This window comes from Mirounga angustirostris, unplaced genomic scaffold, assembly GCF_029215605.1.
Source record: "Mirounga angustirostris isolate CCGP_5_RB_7025 unplaced genomic scaffold, mMirAng1.0.hap1 SCAF_5, whole genome shotgun sequence".
In the NCBI taxonomy this organism is placed as follows: Eukaryota; Metazoa; Chordata; class Mammalia; order Carnivora; family Phocidae; genus Mirounga; species Mirounga angustirostris.
In genome coordinates, this window is record NW_026991713.1 from 148,470,940 (window position 1) to 148,495,515 (window position 24,576).

At 57.2% G+C, this 24,576-nt stretch overlaps 1 protein-coding gene across 2 annotated transcripts in view; it reads right to left on the reverse strand.

Annotated features, from left to right (window-relative positions):
* Positions 1-24,576, reverse strand: part of SOCS1 (suppressor of cytokine signaling 1) — a 52,860-nt gene that overhangs the window by 17,111 nt on the left and 11,173 nt on the right. Inside the window, exon 3 of one of the 2 annotated variants that reach the window (XM_064592558.1) lies at positions 22,178-23,906. The exons of the other annotated variant lie outside the window; for it this stretch is intronic. The gene's annotated coding sequence lies outside the window, so the exon portion shown is untranslated. Of the gene's footprint in view, positions 1-22,177; positions 23,907-24,576 lie in introns of those variants that run through there. 2 annotated transcript variants of the gene reach the window in all.

Consider the following 24,576-nt stretch of genomic DNA (forward strand, 5'->3'; position numbering starts at 1 on the left):
AAGACAGGAAGGACAGGGGCGGGGCGGGGCAGGCGGTCCGGGGCCCAGATCGGCAGCGCCCCGCTTTGCTGCCATCTCAAGCCAAGGCAGCAGCGGTAGAAAAACCCGTCTCCCCCTTGTGAAGCCCCTGGACCAGCAGCCAAAGCAGACTCGGCCGGCCCCGGTCGGGGAGACTTCCCATCCTGGGAGTAGTACACACCCCGAATGTCCCTGCAGAAGATGAACTCACGCAGACTCTTAGCCCTGAAGAAATCCCACCCGGCAGGACCCTCACCGGGGGGTCTCTATCTGCCATCCGCCAGGGACTGTCCGTCTGAAACCACAGATATTGCTGTGGCTGCCCCCACACCTTCCCTGACTACCCACCCCCCAATCCTGGGAAACCAGCTCTTCTCCCAAATGCCTCGTGGGAGTGTGGGGTTTGTTCTGAGGCTTTGACGGAAGGGCTGAGTTTTTCCGCCTGGGTCCAGGGGATGAGGAGACGATGGGAACCCTGGAAGTCTCTGGAAGTTCTCCAAGAGCTGGAGGGAAGGTGCTGGCCTTCCTGGGGGATTGGGGGGGGGTAGGGAACACGCAGGTCTAGGGGTCTTACATAGCCTCGAGGGTTGGTTGGCCTTCATGAGGCAAGTCTCCAAGAGCTGAGCGTGAAGAAGCGTATGATGGGCCCGGGGACACAGGGGCCAACCGGGTCCCTGCCCTCAGGTGTCACAGTCTGGGGCAAGGCTGATCCAGACACGGCTTACCTTTCCATGCAGCATGGGGCTGCCCTCCAGGTTTTGCAGAGCAGGGGTCCCCGGTCCAGGGTGAGGGGAGGGGAGGGCATGGCTCAAGAAGGGACAGCGGCCTCCACTTTCCTGTCCCTAGGAAGGGGGCAAGGACAGCCCCCCTCCTGGGCCCTGGGAGGACTACAGACAGCGGCGGGGAGCGCGGCCCACAGAAGGGTTGCTGGGCTTACCACTAATGAATGAATGGCTGGCCCAGCTGATAAGTCGCCTGAATGAGCCACCGTGATTGATCTAACTCAGTGAATGGACGGATGAGAAAAATGAAGCCATGAATGAAAGGCACAGCCTGGCCAGCCCCGCCCAGCAGGGGCCTGGCCCCCCCGGGGAGGCAAAGAGAGGCCGCCCCGAGTCAGAAGGAGGTCAGAGGCCAGGCGATGATGACTTGCCAGGGCGTATGGCACACACCGTGACTCCCCACTTAATCACTCCCGACACGGATAAAACACCAAGGGGCCGAGCAGGATTATCCCTGAGCCACCGCCCTGCGAAGGCTGCCTGGGGGCCTTCAACTCACCACGCCCCTCCCACCCGCTCCTGGGCCTGGCGGTTAATGAATCAGGGCTTTTCGGGAGAACTCTGTATCAACGACTCAGCAGAGTGTCCTGCCCCAGGAGGGGGGCCTTGGACCCCGGCCCAGGGCTGCTGGGGAGCTTAGAGATCCCAGGGGGTGGGGAGAGGGGGGTGGAGCAGGGGTGGTCCTCCTATCCCCTGTGCTCGGGCTGAGCTTCGGGGGGCTGAGATCCCACCTTGCAGCCAGCCCCACCCACCACAATAAATAATAGCAGTGACCGCGAACATTTATGGAGTCAGGTGCACCGTGCCAAGGGCACTGTTCCTCTCCTCCTCTAGTCCTCTTGCCCCTACCAGGAGGCGGGCCGAGGGTGGCCGCCCATGACCTTGTCCACCTGATTCCCACCTGCACGACCAACCATCACGAGTGTCACTCTGTCTGATAGCCTCACTGTTGGCATTTTGCAGGAAACTGAGGCTGGGAGCAGCTGAGCAGCTGGGAGAGGGGGCTGGAGGGGGTTGGGGCAGGCAGCACGGCTTCCTGGGGCCCGGGAGATCCTCAGGGAGCGCTTGGGGATGAGAGGCAGAAATAAGGAGGCTTGTGGCAAGGACTCTGGGGACACGAGGCTGCGTCTGGCCATCCCCGCAGGGGACTTTGGTGCTGGGGATTTGAGCAGCTAGAGCCTGAGGCTGGGGCTTTCTTGCCCTCTCGCTGGGCGCCCCCTTGGGAGTGGGGCGATTGTGCCTCCATCCATCTGCCCACCCATCCGGGGGCCCCTGGGTCCCCAGTGGTGACCCTCACTAGAGGGGTCTGCAGAGCCATCGTGTTGCAAGAGTTTGAGAATGACGTCACACTTTCGTTCATTTAGAAAGAGTTTTCCTAGAAAAACGGCCAGAGGATGGGATGTTACAAGGCTGGCAGCGGAGACCCTGGAGGACAGAGGGCAGGTCCCATGGGGAACGACGGGGCCCAGCCCACCAGGCGTGGTGCCATCCAGCTGTCCTGCCTTCTCTGTGATGGTGGCTCCCATGTCATGGGAAAAGGGTGTCCCCATTGATGGGGATCTAAAGACTCCAGGGCCCAAGGCGAGAGTGGCAGTGGGTAGGTGAGGAGGCTCAGATGCCCTGTGGGGTGGGAGGGCCTAGGGCAGGGGTGGAGGCACAGCGGGTGCCCGGGATGACTCCTCTGCCTGGCATGCCTCCCTTGCCACCCTCATTGTCAAACCTGTCGGTCCTCAAGACCAGCTCAGACATCCCCTCCTCCAGGAAGCCTCCCTAGATTTCCCAGCCAGCCAGGCATTTTCCTTCCTCAGTCCTCCTTCAGATTCCTTATATAAGACTTGGTGCTTCCAGGCTCTTCCCCTCAACTCTGATCTCTCTGAGGGCCCCCGAGCCAGCCATGTCCGGGGTGGGGGGTTCATTTCAGTAATGCTAGCCCCTCCCTCAGGGGCTGTGGCAGAGTGGAGCTCACCACCCTCTTGGTGGGGCCACCTTGAATTGCACTTCTTTTCCCACCAGGGCCTTTAGTGTCATATCTGATGGAGTCCTTACTCTACAGCCGTGGAAACGGAGCCTCAAGGAAGCTCAGGAGCTTGCTTGGTGACTCAGGCAGCGAGTGGCAGAGCTGGAACCCAAGCCTGCGTCGGGCAGTCTGCAGAATGTCTCAGGGACTGCCACCCTCCCTCCACCATGCTTCAACAGATGGTGAAGTCTGATTTCTCTTTCAGCGGCTGCCATGAAGAGGCCCGGAGCATTGCCAGCGAAAGGCAGATGCGAGCCCTAGAATTGCTGTAACTAGCTTTTCTATGACGCCTCTCCATGGGGTCCTCCTTCCTGCCAACCGTGTATCCCTGTTGCGGGGGGGGGAGACTGAGGCCCAGCAGTCCCAAGGCTCCCAGCCACCCCCGTCCTGGCTCTGACGAGGCCAAGCCCTGGCTGGCCCCCAAACCCCTGGTGTTTGAGCCCGGCTGAGCGCACAGAGTTCTGTGCCTTGCCTGGCACCTCCAGGGGGCATCTGAGAAATAGGCTTCCTGCTCAAAGTCCGGCCGTCTTTCGGGAAAGGAGCTGGGGGAGCTGGGAAGGAACACAGAGGAGCCAGGTAGCCGACAGGCACTCTTCCTGCAAGAGGAAAGCTGACCCATGGCTTCTGGGAAGCGGGATGGCTCAGTGATAGCTCGGTGCCCTTTGCCCCCCCGTGGAGCACCCAGCTGGTGCTGTTGACAGCACCTTCCTCCTTCCCTGGGAAATGCAGCTGGCCTGCTTGGAGTCTCCATGTCAGACACCCAGGTGTGCCTCTCCGGCCACCTGTCTGGCTGCCACCCAGGGCGCCCAGCTGGGGCTTCTGCCAGCTGAGGGCTGGGGGGGGGGTAGTGCCGGCCGCCCAGGCTGGGTCATCGGAGCTGAGCCGGGAGCTGACTGGCCAGGCCTGGCCAGGGCGGATGAGTCCTGTTTCCTGTTAGCATGGCTATGCAAATGCAGGGGGAGCAGATCGGGGCCTCTCCTGGGGCAGGCTTCCCGGAATGATGGCATCGATTGTCCTGAGAAACCTGGCCCCCGGGGGGCGCGGTGGGGGAGGCTGTAAATAGCTGAGATCCCTTTTTCTCCTGGGGCAGCCCTGGATGCGGGAGCCTGCATGCGAGGCCAGCTGGGGCAGCCGCACCTGCGCTGGCCTTTGTGAGAGCCCCAAGTTCGTCCCCGAATCCCTAGCTGGTTGGGGGGGAGCAGGAAGCAGACAGAGGTGGCCTCCCCGCTCCCCTTCCCTGGCCCAGAGCCCGCCACACCCAATCTCCTCTATTTACACACAAGGAAACTGAGGCTACCAGACCGGGCCCGGGACCTGCCTGGGTGTCACCTGGCCACTCCCTGGCAACAGCGGCACATTTCTGCTTGCCACTTACCATCCATCTTCCGGTGCCCGTGGCCTTGGCAGCCTCGGGTCCCAGCCCGAGCCCGGCCTCCTGGCCTCCTGCCCGAGGTCCCGCTATGCAAGGAAGGGGTCCTTCTCAAGGTCACATCGGACCATGTCGCTCCGCTGCCCTGGCCTCAAGCCTCCCTCGGATCTGGGAGCCCCAGACTGGCCCATCATCAGACCCCCGCTCCCCCCCCCCCGCCATGTGGCCTCATGTCTTGGCACCCCTGCCTCAGGCTACCCCAAGTGATGCCAGAACTCTTCTTCCGCGCTCTCTCCTGGGCCCCCAAGGCTTAGCTCAAGCTGCTGTCTCTTCCTGGGATGGCATTTTTCTCTGTGCAGCATGGCCACCTCCAGAAAGCCTTCCCGGATGCCCTCAGCAGGACCAGAGCCTCCTCTGGGCCCCTTACCCTCTGCAGGTCCCTCCATCATGCCACACAGAGCTGCCGTTGTCCCTTTAGTGTCTCTTTGCTCCCCTGGCCTGGGGCCTCCCTGAGGAACCAGCACAGAGAAGGAGGTAGGATGGGGCAAAGCAGATGGACCTTTCACACATACTTAGGACATTGGGCCTACAGGGTGGATGAAGGATGGAGAGTGAGGTGGAGGGAGTGACCTGATATCCCACTGTGCCTCTCCCACCATGGGGACACTGGGGGTGGGGAGATACAGAAGATGGGGTCATCTTTGAGCCCCCACTCTCTGAACCCCCTTTCCACACTTAGGAATCTCACACCCTCCCACCATGGGCTCTGGAGCAAGGCAGAGTTGAGAGCCTGACTCCCTCCCCCACCCCCAGGGAGTCTGGGATGCTAGGACACCTGCTTGCTGGCCCGAATGCCCCGGGGGCTCCTGGAAGCAAAGGTAAGGATCATTCCGGGAGGGATGGTCCCGGCGCTGAGCCTCCAGCCTGCGTGTCCACCTGAGGTTGGGGGCCGCTGCTCCCCATCCCACACCCCATCCCTCTGGCAGGCCTCCTGGCAGTGTCCGTCCACCTGTCTGCAACTGCTTCGCTTCTCACCTGGACTGTCCGTGACAACAGCCTGGGGCCTGGTCTCCTGGCCCTGCTCCTCCCCCCACATCACCCCCGACTCTCCCCACAGCAGCCGGGGAGCGCAGCCTTCTCGAACCTGCCCCGCATCATACTGCCCACGGCGGTCCTACCTTGCTAGTGGTCAGGAGCCCGGGTCCAGGCCTGGGGGGGCTTGGTGGAGCCCCCCACCCGTGGCTGCCCCTGGCCTCCATCAAAAGGGGTCTCTGGGGAGCACTGTGGGCTCGGACAGCCCCCGCTTGCTGCATTCTTCCACGTCACCTCCCCAAACCTGGGGGCAACTGAGTTTGCCGCCTCTGAGGGCTGGGAGGAGAGGATGTGCATTTAACAAGTCCTCTCTGCCGCTCTGTGGACAGCGGTTCGTGGGGGCCGAATGGAGACAGGGGGCCCGGTTAGGAGGCTCCTGGGTGTCCCCATGAAAGATGAGGGCAGCTGGGAGGAAGGGGAGAGGCGAACATTTTCCAGAAATAAATAGAGGGCACAGGGAGCACGCTGGGCAGCGGCACGGGCGCTCTCGATGCCCCGCCTGTCTTCCCCAGCCCCGCACCCCCGCACCCCCACCTCCCCGGACTGGTCTCCGCAGCACCTGCCCCTCTTTGTCAGAGCGCCGATCACTGCTGGTGCTGGCTTTGCCTGAACCCATGGGACACCCATGGGACTCCAGAAAAGCCGGGAACTCATGCCTCTCCTGAGATGGAGACCGTGGGGGTGTAAACACTCCACCCCTGCCCTGATCGGAACCCCCACAGGGTGACCCTCACTGGTCCAGCGGGAGGCCCTCCGTGGGGTCCGTGTCCCTGCTGAGCCTCCTTCCAGCCCCACCACCCCACATCCTTCCTGGGAACATGCAGAGCCCCCCTCTTGGGTCTGCTTCGAGGGAACCGACATGAGGACGGTTGCTGGTCAGCCTGGCGGGGCCCGAGAGGAAAGGAGAGGCTGAGTCCAGGCTTTGGCTCCTGCAGCTGTCCCCAGACGGGGCGCGCTGGACTGGGATCACTGACTGGGGGCAGGTGCATGGGCAGTCTCCTTGTGGACAAGCTGATATGTTGATATGTCGCCAAGAGCGCACTGAGCTGTCACCCTCCAGAAAAAAAGGTGCCCCTGTCCCAGCGAGGCCCCCCTCCCAGCCAGGGGCTGACCAGCCTATTCCTGGCCCGGGCTGGATGCAGCTGAACCCGGACATCTGCACAGGGTAGAGGGGGCCAGATGGGGGCCTTTCTGGAAAGTGCGTCCCGGGAAACAAGTCTGGTCCCGGGAAACAAGTCTGGTCCCAGAAAGCATGAGTCATGAGGAAAGCAACCCAATCGAGTCACTCCCCCATCCCATCCAAGGCAGGGGGTGCCTCCCAGGCGCTTGCCCCGGAGGGAAGCAGCCTCTTGTCATCCTCAGAGTTGGGATGGGCAGGAAGACCCCTCCTCCCATCTCTGCCTTGATCTCAGGCAGCCGTGGACACCGCACGGGACCCAGGGGGCGTGGCCGCTGGGCGGATGGGGGGCCAAAGTCATACCATGATACAGAGCCTGGTCGCAGCTTCCTGACACCTTTCTGCTCTACAAGGCCAATGCCCAGATTTCCCACGTGGGAATTCCCCAGGTCTCCCCTACCCTCCACCCCGCCCCCCTGTGGAGTGATCACAGTGTGTGGGTGCCTGTCATCCAAACTCTCTTCGCAGCACCAGGCGGGGAGAGAGCCAAGCTCTGGGCAGACTACAGCTCGGACCTTGGGGCTTCTCAGCCTCTGCCTGCACCCTTCAACCCTCCCAGCCTCCAAGCGATGCCCCGGGTCAGCGGGCCCCTGCCTGGCCTCACCTGGCTGTGAGTCTTGGGGCAAGGCCAGGACACAGCCCTTGGCACACCTTGGGGCCCTGGGTGGGGCTCCTCTGTGACTGTCACTACCAGCCTTTCCCAGTCTTCATAAACCCCGGTTGTAGGTCCAGCCACCCATACTCAACAGGGCCTTCTGGCCGCTTGTGAGAGATTTGTGGAATTCATAACCGAAGCCCCTGCTCTGACGGCTGCCTAAGTTTTTATTTACTTATTTGACATTCCATTGGTCTTTTTGAAAAGATGGTTCAAATGCCAAAGGGGCAAAAGGGTCCCCCCCCGCCCCACCGTACCTCAGCCACCCAGCTCCCTCCGTGAGACCAGTTTCTGTTTCCTTTAAGAAGAGTTAGAGGGTTTATTCCAATGTTAGCGCACCATTCACACTGCATTATTTATCCACTGCTGCAGAATGAGTTACCCCCAAACCTAGCAGCTTAAAATATCAATAAACCTTGATTGTCTTACAGCCTCTGAAGGTCGGGAATTTGGGAACAACCCAGCAGGGTGGTCCTGGCTCTGAGTCTCGCAGGAGGCTGCAGTCAAGAGGTCCGTCAGGGCCGTGATCATCCACAGGCTCGACCAGGGCTGGAGAAGCTGCTGCTGGGATGGCACCCCCATGTGGCTGGTGGCAGGAGGCCTCTGTTCCTCACGGCGCTGACGCTTGAGTGTCCTTACAACATGGCAGCGGGCTCCCCCAAGAGTGAATGAACCTAAAGGGGGCAAGGTGGAAGCCACACTACCTTTTATGACCTAGCCTCAGAAGACACACATTCCTGCCATATCCTAGTAATGACGCAGCTCCACCCTACTTAATGTGGGAGAGGACCAACCACACCCAGGCATGAGTACTAGGAGGTTAAGAATTATTGTGGGTCCCCTGGAGGCCGCCTACCAAACATATCATCCTGCACCTTGCTTTTTTTTTTTTCATACTGAACAAGTCTCCAGAATAGTTCCATATTAATGCACATAGAGTGACTTTATTTTTCTTAACTGCACAGTATTCCATGTGGGTGACCACGATTCATTTGTCCAGTCCCCCACTGAGTCCTCTGTTGGGGTTGTTCTTAATCTTTTGCTGTTACAGTCAGAGCTAGAGTGACTGCCTATGTACAGGAGTGATTCCCCGCCTACCTGGAGGAGTAATACTCAAGGATGGGATGGCTAAGCCAAAGGATGGGGTGCTTTGCAAACATAGGTATAAAGTCTTTGCTATTTCCTGGATTGAGATATGAGGTCCATATGTCTTCCCCCTTGAACTGGAGTGGACTCTTGGTTTTTTGTTTGTTTAGAGAGAAAGAGAGAATCTCAAGCAGGCTCCGTGCCCAGTGCAGAGTCCAATGTGGGGCTCGATCTCATGACCCTGAGATCATGACCTGAGCCGAAATCAAGAGGCAGATGCTTAACTGACTGAACCCCCCAGGTTTCCCTGGAGTGACCTCTTGAGAACTTCAGCTGAGAGATCCCTGCAGAAGTGATGCTATGTGACATCTGAGACTACATCATGGAAGGCCACCCAGCTCCCACCTTGTCTGCCAGAACTCTGCTCTTGGCGCCTTGAACCACCAGGTGAGGCTGCCGTGATGTGGCGAAACCCAAGACATGAGGAGTCTGTGCATCTGCACATCGGTCAACAGCCCCAGTGACACCCAGCCTTTGAGTCCTGCCAAGAAAGGAGCCAGTCACCTTTGAGCAAAGAAACCTCCAGACATTCTGAGTTACTTCCCTGAGGCCTCACACTTCATGGAGAAGAAATAAGCCATAAAAACCTGGAAGAAAAAGTAGGGGCATGGTTTACCTGTGCCGTGCACTTAACACGCATGTCAGCTCATTTCGTCCCCTCCACGATCGCTCAGGGCAGGTGTTATCATCCCTGTTTTAGAGATCAGGAGACTAACGCTCAGAGAGGCTGGGCAACTTGCCCAGGACCTCACAGTCAGTGACTAAAGGAGCTGAGATGCTAATTTGGGTCTTCCTGACTCCAGACATTCCCCTTCCGCCGGGCACGGAGCTGTCGGCCGAAGGAGGGAGGGGCACACCTTCCAGAATGTGCCGTATGGAATTTCAAGCATACGGAACGTCTAGATCTAAAGCACACGCCGCGTTAGATCATAAGGTCCCTACCTGGGGCCGCTGGGAGCTGTCTTTGGCAAAAGCCACTTGGACATTGTGCATTCACTCTCCCTGCCAGTGTAGTTTAGGCAGGGAGGGAAATGTCAGCTCTCTATTCTTGCCAGGAATTCTGTTCACCGAGAATCTTGACTGGCCAGAGGTTCTCACCAGCCATTCATGACCTCCCCGCCCCACCCCCCAACCAGCAAACAAACGAAGGCATTCCTTCCTGCAGCAGGAGGAAAGCTCTCAAAACAGAAAATTCTGTCAAAGCGGTTTGCAGGCCTGCTGGTGGCGGGTGGGATTGCAGCTCAGCTCTACTAGACAATGGGGGCCCCGAGAGAGGGCCCGCACCAGGGCCATCGCGGGAGGAGACTCGCTTGGAAGAACAGCTCCAGTAAGAGGCAGCTCAGCCTCCCGGCTGAGCCCGCAGTCTCAGGGGTTTGATGATCTGAGTTCAAATCCCTGCCCTGCCACAGGTCAGTCAGGAAAAGAGAACCCACAACTAGTATTTCAAACAAAGGAAAATGGTCGCATGAATGATGGGGCCACTAGAGATTAGCACCCCTTTTCCTAAAGGGGAAGAGAAGGAGACAGTGCCCGGGAGCCCAGGAGCTGGGGCCCCGCCATGGGAGTAGGAACAGCAGTGGAACTTTTATTTATTTTTTTAAGATTGTATTTATTTACTTATTTTAGAGAGAGAGTACACTCAGGGGGAGGAGCAGAGGGAGAGGGAGAGAGAGAATCTCAAGCAGACTCCACGTGGAGCACAGAGCTGGATGTGGGGCTCGATCTCACGACCCTGAGATCATGACCTGAGCCGAAACCAAGAGTCGGACGCTCAGCTGACTTAGCCGCCCAGGCGCCCCAGCAGTGGAAGTTTTAAAAGAAGGGACTTTCCGGGGCACCTAGGTGGCTCAGTCGTTAAGCGTCTGCCTTCGGCTCAGGTCATGATCCCAGGGTCCTGGGATCGAGCTCCCTGCTCAACAAGGAGCCTGCTTGTCCCTCTCCCGCTCCCCCTGCTTGGGCACTCTCTCTCTGTCAAATAAATAAAATCTTTAAAAAACCCATAAATAAAAGAAGGGACTTTTCCACGGGAGCTGGTGCCGCAGAGGAGTCCCCCCTGCCGCGAGAGGTGCCACCCGACCCGCACAGAGGGAGGCATGGCCTGCTTCTCCCTCCCCGCCCCCTCCCGGCCCCCGCCTTGCCTCCCATTGACCGGGCCCCACCGGCAGCCCGTGGCCAAGGCAGCCTTGGAAACGTGGCCCCTGTCCGCACCAGGTGAGCAGGGGGGCGGGGGGGTCCGGAAGCAAAGGAGCAAGTACCGGGCACCGCCACCCTCCAAATGCCACCTCGGACAGGAGACTGCGGGCCCCGCGGCTTTCTGCGCTGGGCCTGGGTTTCCTCCTCTGTAAAACAGCGATCACCTCCTCCCTCACCTACTCCTTGTGAGGGTGCGGAGAAATAACCCAGGGGGCAGAGCTCGGGGCACGGGGGAGGGCGCGCTGCAGGCCGGAGGGGCCTTCCGCCCAACACTCGGCCCCACCAGCAGTTGCGGGGGCTGCCCGTGGGGACTGTTGCCCCAGCACCCAGGTCAGATCTGAGCACGGGGGAGGGGGAGGGGGTGGGGGGGGCAGGCTTGGGGGCAACGGCCCTTTACCTGCCCCCTGCGACCGGCTGAGTGTCCCAGGCAGGGCTCTGCTTTCTAAAACGTGTGCGTGCGCGTGTGTGTGTCCGCATGGCGTGTGGTGTTTGTGTACGAGTGTGTGTGTGTGTGTGCATATGTCTGCGTGTCTCCAATGTGTGGGGACGTGTGCCGGGCGTGAGCGGTGGGCTGCCGGGTGAGGGTCTGGCACTCCATCCTTCTGAAATCAAGCTGGAGGAGCCTTTCGAGACATCCCCAAACGATGGCCCTCCGGGCCCCAGGGTGGGGTGGGGGGTAGGGAGGCCCCGGGGTGGGGTGGGGTGGGAGGGTGCCGGGGGCTGGGGGCTCTTCTCCCTGAGACTAAGCTTCCTCTTGCTGGCTCTGCGATCTCGGCAGCCCACAGAACCTCTTCTGTGCCTCAGTTTCCACCTCGGTATGGTGGGGATAAGAACCAGAAGTCACAGGACCGTGGTGAGGATTTCGGGGCTTAGCGCTGAGAAAGTGCTTGGCCCGGGGCCTGGGCTCTGGGAACCGCTGGAAGGTGTTAGCTGCCACTATCAGCAATTTTAAAGCTGAAACCCAGAGTCGGATGCTGAACCCACCGCGCCATCCTAGGCGCCCCAAAGTTCACCGTTTTAAGGTGAGCAGGTTAGTGGCACTTACTTAGCATATTCAGACTCATCCAACCAGCCCCTCTGCTAGTTCCAGAACATTTTCATCTCCCCCAAATAAAATCCCGTACCCGTTAGCGGTCAGCTCCCATTCTCCGCAGCCCCAGCCCGTGGCAAGCACCCCTCTGCTTTCTGTCTCTATGGCTTTGCCTCTTCTGGACGCTGCAGACGAATGGACTCATACAGCATGTGGTCTCCCGTGTCTGACGTCTTTCCCCTTAGCGTGAGCGTCTCCAGCCTCATCCGTGTTGTAGCCTGAGTATTTTATCCCTACGATTCCCACAACCAAGGCATCAATACTTTTAGAAAATGATTTTTAAGGGGCTCCTGGGTGGCTCGGTCGGACTCTTGGTTTTGGCTCAGGTCAGGATCTCAGGGTCCTGGGATGGAGCCCCGCGTCAGGCTCTACGCTCACGGAGGCGTCTGCCTGAGGATTCTCTCTCTCCCTCTCCCTCTGCCCCTCCCACCTTCTCTCTTTCTCTCTCAAATACATAAATAAATCTAAAAAAAAAACCAGAATGGAGAATTTTATGTTATGTGTCTTTACTACAACATTTTAAAAGGTAATTGATGGTACGACAATCCTGCATGTGGCCCTATTTTCTTCATTTTGCAGGTGAGGAAGCTGAGGGCCAGAGAGGTGAGCAGCCTGCCCGAGGTCACACAGCCCTCCTAGACCTTGGCTGTGAGCCATTGCCCGCTGCTGCAGGAAGCGTTCCTGGAAAGCAAGCCGGCACTGGGGTCCTCGTAGAGATCAGAGAAGCCACAAGGTCCCCAAGCCAGGGCAGAGGTCCCCACCCTGGATGCTGGTGACACTTCCCCTGGGAGGGCGGGGCCGGGACAGGAAGATCTCAGCCCTGAACAGAGAGTCCTCTGGCTACAAGGTTCTCAGTAGCTGGGGACAGCCTGTCCTGACTAGCTTCCTGTTGCCTCCCCCACCGTCCCAGCTGCCTCCTGGCCTATCTCTGGGGCTCCCAGTGGGCGGGGTGGGGGGTCTTGGGGCCCTCCTGAGCTAAAAGGCCGTCATAGCTTACAAGCACCTCCCCTCCTGGCTCTCCATGGAAAGAGGGTTTTGTTCAATTAATCCAAGTGACGCATGGCAATGTGATAGAAACATCAAATACAGGGGCACCTGTAGGGCGCAGTGGATTGAGCGTCTGACTCTTGATTTCTGCTCAGGTCATGGTCTCAGGGTCCTGAGATGGAGTCCCGCATTGGGCTCCACGCTCACTGGGGCATCTGCCTGAAGATTCTCTCTTCCTCTCCCTCTGCCCCTCCCCTGCTCTCTCTCTCTCTCTCTAAAATAAATAAATCTTTTTTAAAAAGCACAAAATACAGAGAAACAGAATGAATGTCCCACACTTAGAAATATGCAGGTAACACTTCCTCTCCCCTCCCCTCCCTCCCTCCCTCCTTCCTCCTTCCCTCCCTCCTTCCTCCCTCCCTCCCTCCTTCCTTCCTTCCTCTCTCCTTCCTTCCTCCCTCCTTCCTTCCTTCCTCCCTTCCTTCCTTTCTTCTTTCCTTCCTTCCCTCCTTCCTTTCATCCTTCCTTCCTTCTTCCCACCAACATTTGTTGAGCACCTGCTGTATGCCAGGCACTGGAGACACAATAGTGAACAAAACCAAGTCTCTGCTCTTGTACCGTTTACATTGTGGAGGGACTTTCCGTGTGTGTGTGTGTGTGTGTGTGTGAGACTATAGATGTCAGTGATGCAGAAGACAAGCGAAGGTGTTTGTCGAACACTTTCTCTGAGCTGTTCCCTGTGCTCTCCACATACACACCCAGCCCAGCCTCAGGACAGCCCCCTGAAGCAGTTACTGCACGAAGGCCCAGAGAGGGGCCATGACTTGCCCACGGTCACACAGCAGCCAGTGGTGGAGTCAGGAGTGAGCCCGGGCTGCTTTGCCAGGGACGCGGCAGCCCATGACGAGGATGGGAGGACACAGGCGGCGGCCGCAGCGGGCTTTGTCAGCCAGCAGACCCTCTAAGCTCCCTGTGGCAGGAGAAGTCCGCAAAGCCAGTGGTGAAGCTCCCGCCCCTTCACAGCTGTGGGGGCGTCCACCAAGGCCTGCCCAGCCAGGCAGACACCCGTCCGTCCCCGGGCTCCCCGGGGCCTAGGGTCACCCCCCCGGGTGGAGGTGGATGGACGCCGCTCCCTCCCTGGGACCCAGCCTTGGTTTCTCTTTCTGGCGGCATCTGCAGTCCCCGCTTCTGTCACCCACAGCTATTCTCAGCCTCTGCCCCCTTTCACTTTCTACTCTGCCTCTTCCTGCCTCGGTGGTTCCCCAACATCCCCTGCTCCCCCTTGCCCGCCCCAGCTTTCTCTCCATACCCCTCTCTCCCCATAGCTCAGCCCCGAAGCCTAGAGGCCAGAGGCAAGGCGTAGGCCCGTCTGCGTTTGAGTCCTCACTCTGTCCTTTCCTGGCTAGGTGACTTTGGCCAGCATCTTCCCTCTGCACCTCACATCCCCATCTGGAAAGGCGGATGTTGTTTTGCAGGGCCGCTGGTGGATGGTGGCTCCGAGGAGAACCTCCCAGCAATCTCGTCCCAGCAGGGGACCCCCCCCAGAGTGGGAGCGCAGGTATCCTTCCACAACCCCCCCGCCCCTGACTGGTCCACCAGGTCCCGTCCCCTGCAGGCTGGGTGCTGAGCACACTGCAGGGGTGGGGCGCAGCTGAGACAGCCCTGGGTTGGTCTCCAGCTCTGCCCTGCCGTGGGCAAGTCACTGCCCGTTTGTGGGCCTCAGTTTCCACATCTGTGAAGTGAGGCATCCAGGCACAATGTAGAGTGTCGGAAGCAGAGCTAAAGAAAGCCCAGGGACTGTGGGAGCCCCAAGGGCCCTTGACTTGGGTGGGAAGCGGTTCTCAGAAGGCTCCTGGGAGAGGAGACACGTGAGCAGAGTTTCCAAGGACAATGGTATTCATAAGTCATACAAGGTGGGCCCAAGCAGTCCAGAGGGAGAAATCGGCAGGTGCAAAGGCCCGGGGCAGGGGGTTGGGAGGAGGGAGAGGGAAGAAGGCTGATCTTCAGGAGCAGAACTTATAGCCTGCTACACCTCGGTCAGATCCTGCTCCCCAGGCCGTGGGGAGCCACTGGAGGGCTATAAGCTCCAATTGCCAAGTCCGGCTTCTGGAGGCAGAAGCCAGATCTTATCCATCTGTGATTTTCTTGCATCCAGCCCAGGAAGATGGGGTCATTGAATAGATGACGTTTCCTGGTCCTCTAAAAGGCCTCACCTCCGATGAGCATGTGCCTGCTGAAGCTGCCGGTCCCCTGTGTCACCGAGCTATTGCTGTATACACCAGCCTCCCAGAATGAGTGGTGGCAAACAGGATGCATTTACTATTGTTCACAAGTCTGTGGCTCAGCTGGGTGGTTCTTCTGGTCTGAACAGGGCTAGGCTGATCTTGGCTGGTGCATCCAGTAGGAGCTGGTCTGCGTGGGTGGCCTCTGCTAGGACGGTCCCTCTCTGCTCCGTGTGACCTCTCACCATCCAGCAGGTAGAAGCCAGAAGGCCTCTGGAGACTTCGGCAAGGATGCGGCACAGTGACGCTCTGTCACCTGGGTTGCTTCCTGTGGGCTAAAGCAGGCCGGGTCCTGAGGATGGGGGTGTAGACTTCTTAATGAGAGGCACAGCCAGGTCAAATCCTCCAAGGCATGAACACAGGGAGGGATGGAGAATTGGGGCCACTTCTTTCCATCGATGGGACACACCTTCCAAGGCTTATTTCTTGTCACTTAAGGGAGTTCCAGCCCCAGGCAGGGGCTGCTTCAGCAATGGGCAGGTGACATGCTTCTAGCTGATGAGACATGAGGAAAGCCTGCTGGGGCTTTCTTTGCTCCTAAGGGGGAGCCCCAGGGAGAGATGGCTTTTGTCTTTCTTCTAGACGTGACACCTGGAAGTGTGTCAGCCATCCTAGGACCATCCTCAGGATGAAACCAGTGCTGAGATGTTGGAGCAGAGACGTGGAAGGGACCTGGGTCTGTGGTGGCTGGGTGGAGCTGCGGAATCAGCCCATCTAGAGACCAGCCCCCCACCACCACTTCTGGACTTTCTGCTGAAAAAGATATTATATCTCCAGCTTCTTTTTTAAAAAATATTTTATTTATTTATTTGAGAGAGAGAGAATGAGTGGAGAGGGGCAGAGGGAGAGGGACAGAAAGAATCCGAAGCAGACTCCACAATGAGCACAGAGCTTGACACAGGGCTCCATCCCACGACTGCGAGATCACGACCTGAGCTGAAACCAAGAGTCGGATGCTTAACCGACTGAGCCATCCAGGTGCCCCTGCATCTCCAGCTTCTTTAAGCCACTTCACATCAGGCTTCCTGCTGCTTGGACCAAAGCATCCTCCACGATGCCCTGGGACCTCTCCTCGTCCCTGTGAACATCCTCTGCCTGAATGGGCCAGGTCAGAGCTCGGGGGTTCTTCAGTGATACTTGAGAGTCCCGGGTGCAGCCCCCAAGCTTCTGCCTTCCGTGTCATGCTGGGGCCACCCCCTGCCCACAGCACCCAAGACTCAGCCCCAGTGGTTGAACCAGCAGCCATCCGTCTGGGTCCAGAAGCCCTGGGTTCTGATGACCTGGACACCACCCTTTCTCACTGTGCAGCACCAGGTGAGTCTCTTAACCTCTCTGAGCCTTAGGCTCCACAAAAATGAAGAAATGAAACCTACCTTCTGCGAGGTTCATGCTTAATGCGAGCAAGTTGAAAATATTTTAAAAGCTCTCAAGCAATGAGAATTTGCATCGCTATAGTTTTTAATAGTTTCCAATTTGCTGCCTAGTACCAAAACAATAATAATAAACAATGATAATAACAATGGTCATAGTAAGAGCCAGCAGTTATGGAGCCCCCACTACGTGCCAGGCATACTACTGAGTGCTTTATGTGCACCTCATTTGATTCTCCCAGCAGCTGCTCTGCTCAGAACACTCCCATCCCACTGAATAAAAGCCAAACTCCTTCCACAAGTGCCTCTGTGATCTAATACCACCCCCCACCTCTCTGGCCTCATCTCCTCTTCACCCCCTTACTCACACTGCGCCAGACACACTTGCTTCTTTCCTTGAACATGTTGTCTCAGGGCCTTTGCACCTGTTCTTGCTTCTGCCTGGAATGCTCTTACCATATCCAAATAGGTAGTTCACTCACCTCTTTTAGCTCTCTGCTCAGAAAAGCTCCCCCTGCCCATCCGAATAATATAGCAACCCACACCTGGCACTTCCTAGTCCCCCTGCCAGCATTCTGTTACTCCATAGCACTCAGCCACATCTGACAAACTCCTTAGCACGGTTAATGGTTATGGTCTGCGTCTCCCCCTGCTAGACTGTGAGGGCCTTAAGGGGAGGAGACTTGGTCTGTTTTTGTCGCTGCTAAGAACTCAGAACCAGGAAGAATGCCCAGCACATAGTAGGTGCTCAATCAATGTTTGTTGAAAGAATGAACGCATACATGCCCCTATGAGGTAAATGCCGGGGTTACTCGATTTCCTGGCTGAGATCTAGGAGCTCAGGGAAGGAAACTTGCTCCCAGTCATACTCCAGGAGCCGTGATGGGACTCTAATTCGAAGCTGGCAGATTCCAGGCCTTGAACTTCGGGACCAGCACTCACATCCCAGCACTGGCCTCGGATTGTCCCTGTCCTTTAGCATGTCTCTGCTCCTGAATCTGCCAGATGGGGCCTGGCCCAGGGCCAGACTCAGGGTGCGCTACTTCCTGGCACCTCTGCTGAGTCTCATGTGTCCTCCCCTGGGGGCACGTGACAGGGAGAGCTACAGAGACTTGGAGTGGAGCCATGGGACACCACGGATCACACAAGTGGACAAAGGCCTCCTGAGCAGCAAGCAGATGGTGGCAGGGAGCCCGAGGGACTGGACCAGCCCAGAGAGGACGGGACTCCTCACAGCTCAGGCGTCAGACCCTTCCACATCGACTAGGGCTCCAGACCCTCCCTGAGCCCCTGCTCTGGGCCCCTCTTGCTCGAGCCTAAGATCCTGGGGGCTCAGGGTGTTTTTTGTATTCCTCTCAGCCCAATTCTGATCTTGCTGGTGGAAGGTGTCTCCCCATCTCTACTCCCAAGCTCGTTCTGGATTTTGGCAGACTTCAGTCCCCATGGTTGTAGGACTGAGGTCCCTGTTACCTTGCGGGATATCAGCCAGGGGCTGCTCTCAGCTCTAGGGGTGACCCACGCTCCTTCCACACGTGGTCCCTTCTCCTCCACCTCTGCTCCAGCAACAGTGCATCGAATCTTCCTCGGGCGTCAAACACTCTGACCTCCTCTCTTCCGGCACCAGATTAAGTCAGGCCTGCTGGATTATCCCCACTCGGTAGAGTCAGCTGAACACTAAAGCGTAACCTAATCACAGGAGCAGAATCTGTCCCATGCACGTCCTGGGGTCCTGGGGATGGGCCAGGGTCGTGGGAGATGATGGCGCTGTTTTAGGATTCTTCCTGCTGTCATGCTAAGAATTGGGATGATTTGTTCTGCAGAAGCAAAATACGAATGTACTGGTTGCTGAGCTATTCCAACATGGAAGATCCTGTGTCCTTCTGTTTGGGACCTTTCTTCCCTCCATTTTCTCCGTTCCCTCTCCGAGGAGTCGGATGTGACAGCTTGTGCAGTAATCCTCTCATTTTCTTGTCTCGTCTCTCGTATTTTCAATCTTTTTGATTTCCAGAAACTTCTGCTCCAGCGCCCATATCCCAATGTTCCTTTATAAAGCCTCGTGTTCTTTTCTTAGACACATGCAACGTCTTTTATTTCTCAGGGCTTTTTGCTGTCCTGATTGTCTCAACCCCTAGCATTGTGTGTTATCTAGGGAATTTTTTTTCCTCTGCTGAGCTGGGTCTCTTTCATTTTATAAGCCTGCCTTGAGTGTCCGGTCATCCTTGGCTATGAGTTCACGTTAAAGCACAGGAAGCTGAAAACAGGTTATGGAAGCTCCGTGCCTGTGGGCAGGGAGTGTGGACAGGTGAGTCTCATCCAGGAGATGGGGCAGGGGCTGGCTGGCGTTGCAGGATCCCAGAGTCAGCATGCAAAAGGTCTTCTCCGGGGCAGGTCGGTTGCTCTGAAGAGGACCTCCAGCCTCCTGTAGGGTTGGGGTGTGGTGGGGAGCAGGGCTACCGGTTTCCAAGGACCAAGCAGGGGCATGGGGGAGGGGGTGCCTTGCTGACAGGCATGTGGCCCTTCCCTTCATCCCCTGTGTCAGGCCTGACCCCCACCCTCAATTCAGCCTCTCCTCCTCAAGTTCAAGTCCTCCCGCACACTTTTTATTTAGATGGTATGTTTGTTAAGGGTGTGGGGTGAGAGGCTGCTAGAGAATGGAGGGCTGAGGGCTTCCCAGAATATCCCTTGGCACCTGCATGATGCCAGGTGGTGGGGTATAAAAATTAACCAGACATGCTCCACTGTCAAGACTGAAGACCTACGAATTTCTTAGGACCTTCTATGTGCCGGGCAGTGAATCTAGATCAGGGTTCTGTCCCTCAGGGAACAGTTGACCACATCTGGAGACTTTTTTTGGTGTCACAACCGGGGTGGGGGGGTCGTTTTGGGTACTACTGGTGTCTAGTGGGTGGAGGCCAGGCCTGCTACAATACATAGGACAGCCCCCACAGCAAAGGATGACCCAGCCCCAAAAGTCAACAGTGCTGAGGCAGAGAATCCCTGCTCGGAAGGATGAGAGACACCATCTTGCCTTCATGGGCAAGGAGCAGAGAATTTCCAGATTCCTCCTCAGCACCTGCTGGATGCTTTCACGGCAACCCTGTGGCCTAGGGATCCTCAGCCCATTTGCCGGATGGAGAATCGAAGGCTGAACCAGCCCCAGGAGGATGGGGGGGGTGGGAAGGAGGGGGAGGAAAGCAGCCAGGGGTCGGGGAATTGGGGACGATACACCTGCTCTCACCTGGGCCAGGTGTGTGTGTTGTGGGTGCCCCCCCCCCCCCCCCGTAGACACCTGCCTTCCTGCCCAAGCCCTGTTGGGATCCCTCAGCCTCTGGGGAGAGCAGACGATGGCAGTTCTGCCAGGGGACAAGCCAGCCCAGACCTGCAGCCCTGCCTGACGTTGGTCCCCACCAAGCCATGTGACGCGACCAGGCCACAAGAAAGAGGTTTCAACAAGCGTTATCGGTTCCTGGAACTCCGACTCGGCGGCTTCCCCGAAGAAGACCGGCTGTGTGTGACGGTCCCCGCTGCCCCTTTCCTCCTCCGCTGTCCCCGCAGCCGCCCCCCCTCCCTGTCTCAGTCTGACTACCTGGAAACACCCCCCCGCTGCTCCCCGCCCCCCCGTGCCCCTCTGACTGGGCTGGCAGCTCAGCGACATCCCCCGGGAGCTGCGGGCACAGCCCATCCGGAGCGTCCCTCCGACAGCCCCCGGGATGCTCGGGCTGAGCTGGACAAGGCTGGGCCCCCCGGGGGGCGAGAAACCCACCCCTCCCCCTGCCGCTGCCCCCCTGACTCCCGCTCCTGGCAGCCGGGCTGGGCACAGATCCGCCTCGGTGTTACTGGCAGTAAATGGACACAAACCTCCCCCCCTCCCCATCTCATCTGCCCGCCAGACCGCGGCCGCTTGGCACACGGGCACCCCATTTCGGTTTTTTGTCTTACTGGCCTTGGAGATCCAGAAGGGGGAAGAAATCCCATTTTGGCAGGGGCGAGGGGGCCGGTCAGAAACTCAGGGGTCATGGATGTGGTTATCTCTGGGTGGTTGTGATGACTCTGGAGTAAGTCACTTCCTCAGTTCACAGAAACCCCCGCTGTAAATATAGACCCTGCCGCAACGGGGCGGGGTGGTGGGTGCCTGGGTAGCCAGAAAGACAAGGTGGGTGAGGAGGAAGAGCCAAGGACAGAGTCTGAATCCTCTGAACAGGCTGGAGCCTCCAGGCCCTGCAGGTAGGGGCTGACTTAAAGGCGAAATGAAGATGCGATTAGGTGGACCCGATGAAATGGCCAGGACTCTAGTCTTTTGACCTGTAAAAACAGCAATTTCATGTGATTCAGCCTAACCGGGTCTACCCGGGAGACTGTTTTAAGAATTGCACGAGATACTGTGAAATGCTTAGCATGTGCCTGCATTTAATAAATGTTAAATGGGGGCGCCTGGGTGGCTCTGTCGGTTGGGTCTCTGACTCTTTTTTTTTTTTTTTTAATTTTATTTATTTGACAGAGAGAGAGCTAGAGAGAGCAGGAACACAAGCAGGGGGAGTGGGAGACAGAGAGGCAGGCTTCCCACGGAGCAGGAAGCCCGAGACGGGGCTCAATCCCAAGACCCTGGGATCATGACCTGAGCCGAAGGCAGACACTTAACGACTGAGCCACCCAGGTGCCCCTGGGTCTCCGACTCTTGATTTCGGCTCAGGTCATGATCTCAGGGTTGTGAGATTGAGCCCCATGTTGGGCTCTGCACTGGACACGGAGCCTGCTTGGGATTCTCTCTCTCTGCCCCACCCCCTCCTTCTCTCAAAATAAATAAATAAATAAACAAATAGAAAAAAAAGAAATGCTAAGTAAAGAAGACCCCTCAGGTTATATCGCAGTACCTACAGCACCTATTACAGATAATACACCACCAGTGATGGTCTCGGCACACAGGTCCCTAATGGTGTCACCCATTCTCCCCTTTCAAACCTGGTAGCAAGTCCCATGTCTTGAGCACAAGACGTGCGCCTGGGGTGGTTGTAAGCATTCTTCATTGTCACCCACGCTCAGTGCCACCCGTGATTCTTGAGCGTGCACCCTGTGCAGACAAACTGTTCGTGCCCACGTGAGCCAGCCTGGAATGTGCTCACGGTTCATCTCAAGCTCGGACTCATCTCTAGCGTTAAGGCTGGAAGTCAGCCTGTACTGGGGCAACTGGTTCTTTTTACCCCATTGGAAGACTGCCCGTTAATGTCTTCGATGTCACCTGGGCACCTGCTTAACGTCTTAATCCAGGACTTGTTTGGGATTCCGGCTGTTGCCCGATGGGCTCACCTTCCTTGCAATAAGCAGGTTGTCTGGATTCTTAGGAAGGAATCCAGGAAGATGGAAAGAAGGACGTAGCTGGGGGCTGGAGCTCTGGGGTACACCACTCAAGACCAGTCAGCTGGTTGGCATGTGTGTGCGTATATATGTGTGTGTGTGTGTGTGTGTGTGTAGTTAACAGTTTACAAAGTCAAGGACCCAGCCTGGATGTGGACGCTTCCGTCTGGACTCAGAACTCACTGACGTCTAATTTCGGTTTTGCCACATGTTAGCTGTGTGACCCTGGGCAAGTCATTTCCCTTTCCCCGGGGCCTCAGCTTCCTCATCTGAGAAATGGGGATAATAACAGCCCTGCCCCTCTAGGGTGGTAAGAAGGATGAACTAAGACCATGTGTGTGTGGCTCCCAGCGTTGCCCGGCATGTAGCAGCTACTTAGCGTGCACTCACGTGTGAGAATGATCCAGAGGTACAGAGCATTTCTGCATCAGATGGATCCTGGCAGGGTGTCCCCAGGATCAGCAGTTTGACTGAGGCAGTGGTGAGACAAGCCTTTCCCTCGAGGACTGGAGCACTTGTGACACTTCTGAGGACTCCTTGGAGGAGGGCCAGCCTCCCCACCTGTGACGATAAAGCTCCCAGAGACTCTGCGGTGCCTACTTTCGTGGCTGCCGACCAGCGGCCCCTCCCCACCCTGCCCAGGGACCCCCCCCCCCGCCCCCGGCCACCAGAGTAACGTCCCCTCTCTGAACAGCAGCTTGCCTATCCATGAAAATGGAACAAAACCTCAGGGGACAGCTGAGCGCATCTGATGAAATGTGCTCCACGAGGTCAATATTGGGCCCCTTCCTCAATCCCTGCTTGCATCACAGTTCAAATGGGTACAATCATCCCTACCTTGTCAACCTGTGACTTGGAAGGCTGCTCATGAGATGCTAAGTGGAAAAAGTGGTTTACAATATGGGTCATAAAGAATGCTGTCTTTTTTTTTTTTTTTAAGAAAAAATATATGTAATCTATAGAAATCAGGAAGAAAATATAATGTATTTAATACCAACGTTATTGGTAGATTCCTTTATAAATTTAGAAACAGATGTGAAAGTTAGGAAAGAATGTGGACGGGTGTGGGATGTTGCAGTGGGGGAGGACTGCATGGTGGGGGGTGGTGGGTATATGGAAACTCTGTGCTTTCCACTCAATTTCAATGTGAACCTCAACCTGCTCTAAAAATAGTCTGTTCAAAGAAAAAAAAATGGGAAGGAAATTTTTTTTTAACGTGGAATTTTTTTCTCCAAAGTTAAAAAAGTCCGTTATTCACAGCAACCGTGGACCCGGAGGTGTGAAAGTGTCTGTATCCCACCTTTCCTGGAGGGTGGACACCGGTGAGAGTGGGGATCACTGCGGGCCCCTGATCCTGGCAAAACTAGTCTTCATTCTTCCAGACGAGAGGGTTGTTTTGTCTCTTCTTAGGATTCTTGGCTCCATTTCACCTGCTTACACTTTATGCCAGCCAGACCTGACCCCGGACCCTGGCTGTTCTTCAAACTCTTTGGGTGTCAAGTGCCACAAAGATGAAGATAAGCCAAAATGGAAACCTGTGGTTTGTGTAACAGGTAAGTGCAGAGGTGGAGCTCAGGTATGGCTGGATGCAGGGCTCACACAATGCATCAGAACTCTGTTTCCTGCTCCTTCTCTTCATCCCTGTTGATTCAATGGGCACAGTGGCTGCAGGGGGTGGGGGCAGGCAGGTTAGGGGAAAGAGTTCCTGTTTGTTTCGGCAGAAAAGTCCCAGATGGGTGTCTGATTGGTCCAGCTTGGGTCATGTGCTTACTAACAGGCATGGGGAGCTCCGATGGGCCAGGTCTGGTCCACATCCACCTGCGGCCAGTGAGTGACTGACAGCCCATTCAGGACCCCAGAGAACCAGCAGGGCTGTTCCCTGAGCAAACCTCTGGCTCACAGTACACCACATGTGGACCCTACTTCCCAGCCGCCAAGATTATTACTTGCTGTCCCCTCCACCTCCTTAGAATGTGGGGACAGAGACTGTCAGCTCAGGTGTGTGTTCTGTAAGGGCCCCAATGCCTCATAGAGAAGGAGGCGGCACTTTGAGGCCCTGCAAACCTGGGCCTGAATCCTAACTCTGACCCACAGTAGGCTGTGTGACTTAGGCAGGCCACTTCCCTTCCCTGGGCCTCAGTTTCCCTCCCACGGAGCAGTGTAGAGGATTTCAGTGAAGTGTGTGGGAGCCGGTTGGGGGAGGGGGGCCTGGGGCAGAGGGAGTGCTCTGGGCGAGACAGGCAGGGTGAGGACCCAGGTACCCCTGGAGTCCCGCTCAGGAGAGGCGAGGCCCACGGGCTGCATCTGGACCTCCACTCCAGCTGGGAGTCTTGGGCAGATAAACCGCTACACTTCTCTGAGTCTCAGTTCCTTCGCCTGCAAAAAATGGAGACACACGAGTACTTTGGGGGCAGTTATATGGATTGCGGGGAATCACATAGGTCAGTTTGTATATTCTGTTCCCTCTGCCTCAGATGCCCTTCCCCATGGAGGCCGCCCAGGTGAACCCCTTCCCACTCAGGCTTGAAGACTCTGACAGCATCTTCTCCAGGGAGCCTCCCCTGGTGTCTCACACCCTCCTCCCCATGATTCCTGGGCCCCAGGTGTGATTGGTTTCTGGGTGTCCTCCACCAACCCTGCAGCCACCTTCCTGTTGGGGCCTGAATCTGGGGACACGGAAGCTCTCCCTAAGTCGTTCTCCCAACTCCGGACCACTCAGAGTCATCTGCTCTCAGGAGGCGTGAATAAAGGTTTGTGGGGTGAACACCTGACCCCCATGCTTCCTGGGGGTCCCCTGCTCCGGCACAGGCCTCTGGCCCTGTCTCTGAGGTAGTGTGGCACCCACCAGGGTGAAGGGGCCTTCGGGGAGGGATGAAGTCCGGGTGGCATCTGGACACCCAGGCAGCTGATTTCTAAGAAACCAGCAGAGGAACAGGAAGGCTGGGGCAAAGCTCAGGACGGGCTTTTACTTTCAGTTTTCTGGGCTGGACTGTAGAAGGTGCCTGAGGTTCTTGGTTGGGAGGGGAGGGTGTGGTAGGCTGGGCTT